Raw genomic sequence first — 6,000 nt, forward strand, 5'->3', positions numbered from 1 at the left:
CTATAAGTTCCACTGAAACCTGTCCATCATGGATAACCCTGTTGGTATTGAAAATACAAGTGACATAGCTTCTAGCATCACAGACAGGCAAGCTGCCAAGGTACAACAACCCGACAGACAAGTGGTAGGAGTAATAGGTTTTTAAGGAGTGGCTGGTGGATTTGAACTACCAGCTTTTTGGTTAGCAGCCAAGCTCTTAACTACTGTGCCACCAGGCCCCATAGTAATATATGTTGTTGTTAGGTTCCATCAAGTCTCTTCTGACTCATCGCGAATGTATGTACAACAGAACTAAACACTGCCTGGTCCTGTGCCATCCTCACAATCATTATGCTTGAGTCCACTGTTGTAGCCACTTTGTCAATCCATCAATATATTATGTACAGTAATATATAGAAACTAAAATTACAAGAGGAGCTCTGATGGAACAGTGGTTAAGAGCTTGGCTGCTAACAAAAAGGTGGACAGTTCGAATCTACCAGCTGCTCCTGGGAAACCCTATGGGGCAGTTCTACTCTGTCCTATAGGGTCACTATGAGTTGGAATCGACTGGAAGACAATGGGTTTAAAATTGCAAGAAATAAACTCTTCACCATATGTCTCACTAATTTATGAAAAATAACAGCTCTCATAAATGGAAGGAAATAGAGTACTTGTGTCTGTTTCCAGAGACGCCATCCAACAATATATTTGGGAATTTGTTAAACAAAACATCAAGTTATGAGTTTGCATCAAATTTGATGATGAACCGGATATCCAGAGTAGAAAAGAGAAAATACATTAATAAATACACAAATATTTGTTGCATAAACATTGTGATGCAGGTTTTAAGCCTGACAACATGCAATTGGTAAAGAACAGGAAAGTAGCATGTTGGACTAAGTTCTAGCCTACAAGGATAAGCTTTTGTAAAATGGCAATGGTGAAGAAAATGTATTATGACTTCCAAATTTTATGTGTGTGTGAGTGGTCAGAGAAAGGAGATGAGAAGTGTACATAGATCATGAAGAAACTGAAAGCACTGCTATTCTCTACTCCTGTGTCTTTGAAAAGTGTGTAGAAGGCTCAAAGATAACAGAAGAAAAAAGTAATTAGGTCTCTTTGTAAGTGAAATGCAGAGAAAATCATGCTTGAACTAGAATTTCAAGGGTAAATAAAAATCGATCAAGTAAATACAGGGAAGACCAGGTTTACAGTGGTGAGTGGTAGAACAATCAGGACAAGATAATACGAACAGTTTAAGATTATTGAGTTTGGACCATAGAGACAGAGATGCCTAAGCAACTTGATATAGCAGTCTAAAACTAATTTATAACTCCAGTAATTTATAAACGTTTTTAATGGATTGTTTTTTATTGTGTAAAAATATAATCTGTGCTCTTTAAAGTATATTAATTTTTTTATTGAAGTAAAGCTAACTACAGAAATGTGTACCAAAAGTAAATATATTTAGCTCAATTTGGCTCCATAAATTATAAAAAATGACACTTTTGTAATCTCAAACCAGCTCAGGAAATATAATGCCGCCCCAGACAACCCTTATATTCTCCTATGAAACACCACCCCAACATCTCCCCAGAGGTAACCACAATATTATGGATTAGTTTCACATGGTTTTGAACCTTATACATTGGAAACATGAAGCATATACTTCTGTGTCCGGCTTACTTTCCTCAACATTATGATTTTTAAATATCTTCACCTGCACCTGCTGTCATATTTTATTGACTTCTTCATTACTAAGGGATTTTGTTTTTTAATTTATATTTTTCCACTGCTATTTTCTCCTCTTGATCCCTCCATTATTGACTCAAATGACAACTTGTTTTTTTCATCACTATGCCCCTGCCCCCTGTCAAGACCATTTTATCTCTCCTCACTTACAATGAGTGGCCAGTATTCTAACAGTTTTACATATGTACATTTATTTAATCTTCATGACAACTTTATTAGGTAGATACTATTCTTTCTATTTTATACATAAGGAATCTGAGGCTCAGAAAATTTAAATCACTTGCTCTTTAGCCAGGTAGTAAGTAGTATAGCCAGAGCCCTGGTGGTGTAGTGGTTAAGAGCTCGGCTGCTAACCAAAAAGTCAGCAGTCTGAATCCACCAGCTGCTCTTTGGAAACCCTATGGGGCAGTTCTACCCTGTCCTGTAGGGTCGCTATGGGTTGGAATCAATTCGAAAGCAATGGGTTTTTTTGTTTGTTTTAAGTAGCATAGCCAGGATTTGAACACATAAGTGACTTAAGAATTTATGTCTGACTCAATATTAACATAACCCAATAGAAAAATTTAAAATGTTCTTTAAAATGTAATAACATAAACAATTTAAGATCTTTAATTTCAGAATTTGTGAACTTTGAAAAATTAAATATGAATAATGAACAGTTTTCTCTATTGAGAAATTAAATCTTTTTTTCAATGCTCAAATGATAGATATTTACCTCATAAAAATGAATAGTTCCTTCAGCTTGAAGTTTAGTTACAGTTGCAAGGGTGTTTACAATTGATAATAGTGTTGGTTTCTCTTTGAAAGCTCCATAATGTGAGAGTTCAGCCTATATACCTGAGGATTGCAAAGTGTGGCACCCAGAAAAGGAGCATCAGCATCATCTGGGAGTTTTTTAGAAATGTACATTCTCAGGCTACACCTAGATTTATTGAATCTGAAACTTGGGGCTGGGGCCCATAATCTTTGAAAAATCTTGTGCACACTAAAATTTGAGAAACATTGCTCTAAAATATTCTTTGCTATCAAATTTGCATGAGGCTTAATTAAAAAGAATGAATTTTCATTTTACTAAGGGCACACACCCTATAATAATTATTAATATTTGCTAACGACCAAGTGATTAAAAAAGTAGTCAAGGCTATTGATACACCATTGTTTAACACAAAATATATAAAAAGACATGTTTAAAATACAAATGCTTTTATTTAAATTTTAGTTGGTCAGGCAGGTAGAAAATTATATTTTAGAATCCTAAATCACTGGAAAGCATATAGAGTGACATTTTTATGAGCTGATGGAATTAAACTTGAGTAAAGAATAAGTAAGGGAAGAAACTCAGAAAAGCGTCTTATAAAGTGATTTCCTTTAATGAAAATTGTGTTTGATTATTTTTTTAAATAAATTGGTGAGAAGAATAGAGTTCTTGGAAAAACTGGTTAAGGAAGATTAAAAATAACCATTTTAGAGGGTACTGAAAATGACTGGTTTTTATATTATGCAAAATTTAGCAAATAGATGTATTAAGTATTTCAGTTGATTGCTTAGAGCTCTGCTTTTAAAATCTGCTGTTTTTAATCTCCCTGTTTTGTGAAGAGCAAAACTGGATTAGAAATAGTTCAGAATTACTTTGATTACTAGATATGACTCTAAAAATTTTAATTATTTTTACTCCATAAAAGCTTTCATATTCTCAAATATTTAGTGAAGTAGTTTTGACTTGTAAGTCATTAGACTAGTTGGACAAGGTGGGTCAATGTAAGGATCTGAAGACCTCTCACAGTTTTATTACTTACAGTTGCTTAGAAGTTGAGTTGTAATTTTTCTGTGTTATGATTTTAGTTAGTGCTTCCAGAGTCGGATTCATTTGTTGAAGCATCTCAATTGGTATTCCATCAATTCCTGGAGCCTTGTTTTTCACCAATGCCTTCAGTGAAGCTTGAACTTCTTTCTTCAGTATTAGTAGTTCTTGATCATATGCAACCTTGTGAATTGTTGAATGTTGACCAATTCTTTTTATAATGGGGACTCAGTGTATTCTTTCCATCTTATTTTGATGCTTCCTGAGTCATTCAATTTTTTGCCCATAGAATCTTTCAGTAATGCAATTCAAGGCTTGAATTTTATCTTTAGTTCTTTTGGCTTAAGAAATGTTTATCGTGTTCTTCCGTTTTGGTTTTCTAACTCCAGGTGTTTGCACATTTCATTAGAGGAAGAAAGGCCTGGTGATTTACTTCTGAAAATAAGCTAATGAAAAGCTTATGGATAACAGCAAAACTTTGTCCAATCAAATGCTGGAAGACGAGCTCCTCAGGTTGGAAGATGTTCAAAATATGACTAGGTAAAAGCTGTCTCTTCAAAGCAGAGTAGACCTTAATGACATGAATGAAGTAAAGCCTTCAGGATCTTCTTTTGCTGACTCTAAATTAGAAGTAACAGCTGCAAACATTCATTAGTAATTGGAATGTGGAGTGTATGAAGTACTAATCAAGGAAAATTGGAAGTTGTCAAAAATGAAATGGAACACTTGAAGATCAATATCGTAGCCATTAGTGAACTGAAATGGACTGATATCAGCCATTTAGCAGCTGACAATAATCTACTATGCCAGGAACAAGTTAAAGAGGAATGTCATTGCATTCATTGTCAAAAAACAATTTCAAGATATATTCTGAAGTACAAGGTGGTCAGTGATAGGTTAATATCCACATACCTACGAGGAAGACCAGTTACTATGACTATTATTCAAATGTACATACCAACCACAAACACCAAAGATCAAGAAATTAAAGATTTTTACCACTTGCTGCAGTCTGAAATTGATCGGATGTGCAATCAAGATGCATTGATAAATACTGGTGATAGGAATGCTGAAGACTGGAAACCAAGAGGGATTAGTAGCTGGAAAATATGGCTTTGGTGATATAAACATCAGCAGAGATTGCATGATAGAACTCTGTAAGACCAATGACTAATTCATAGGAAATACTTTTTTTCAACAGCCTAATCAATAGCTACCCACGTGGACCTCACCAAATGGATTACATAAGTAACAAATCAAGTATATCTGTGGAAAGAGATGATGGACAAGCTCAACATCCAATTAAGACAAAACCAAGAGCCAGTTGCGGAACAGACCATCGTTGCTCATGCACAAGTTCAAATGGAAGCTAATGAAAATCAAAGCAAGCCCATGAGAGACAAAGTCTAACCTTGAATACATCCCTCCTGAATTTAGGGGCTGTCATGGATTGAACTGTGTCCCCCCAAAATGTCTGTCAACTTGGCTAGGTCATGATTCCTAGTATTGTATGATTGTCTACCATTTTCTCAACTGATGTGATTTCCTTATGTGTTGTAAATCCTATCACTATGATGTAATGAAATGGATTAGTGGAAATTATTTTGATGAGGTCCATAAGATCAGATAGTATCTTGAGCCAATCTATTTTGAGATATAAAAGAGAGAAGTGAACAGAGAGACATGGGGACCTCATACCACCAAGAAAGCAGTGCTGGGAGCAGAGCACTTCCATTGGACCTCAGGTTCCTGTGCTGAGATGCTCCCAGCCCAAGGGAAGACTAATGACAAGGATCTTCCTCCAGAGCTGACAGAGAAAGCCTTCCCCTGGAGGTGACACACCGAATTGTGACTTGTAGTCTACTAGACTGTTAGAGAATAAATTTCGCTTTGTTAAAGCCATCTACTTGTGGTATTTCTGTTATAGCAGCACTAGATGACTAAGACAGGGGATATCTCAAGAGAAGATTTTTTTTTTTAATTGTACTTTAGATGAACGTTTACAGAACATATAGTTTCTCATTAAACAGTCAGTACACATTGTTTGTTTTATGACATTTGTTAACAACCCCATGATATGTCAACACTCTCCCTTCTCGAACTTGGAGGACCCTTTTTTTGGTGAAAATATACATAGCCAAAGTTACACCATTTCAAAAGTTTCTACATGTACAATTCAGTGACACTGATTACATTCTTCCAGTTGTGCTGCAGCTCTCACTATCCTTTTCCAAATTATTCAGTCACCATTATCTTCAACTCACTGCCCCACAGGCTTCCCATCAAACCTTTTGAGTTGCTGTTGTCAGTTTGATCTCACATAGATAATTCTTTTTTTCTGTGTGTGTCTTAGATGAAGGTTTACAAAACAGTTTCTCATTAAACAGTACACATATTGCCCTATGACAATGGTTAACAAGCCCACGACATGTCAACACTGTCCCTTCTCAACCTTGGGTTCCCTA

This window comes from Trichechus manatus, unplaced genomic scaffold, assembly GCF_000243295.1.
Source record: "Trichechus manatus latirostris isolate Lorelei unplaced genomic scaffold, TriManLat1.0 scaffold00260, whole genome shotgun sequence".
Classification (NCBI taxonomy): Eukaryota; Metazoa; Chordata; class Mammalia; order Sirenia; family Trichechidae; genus Trichechus; species Trichechus manatus.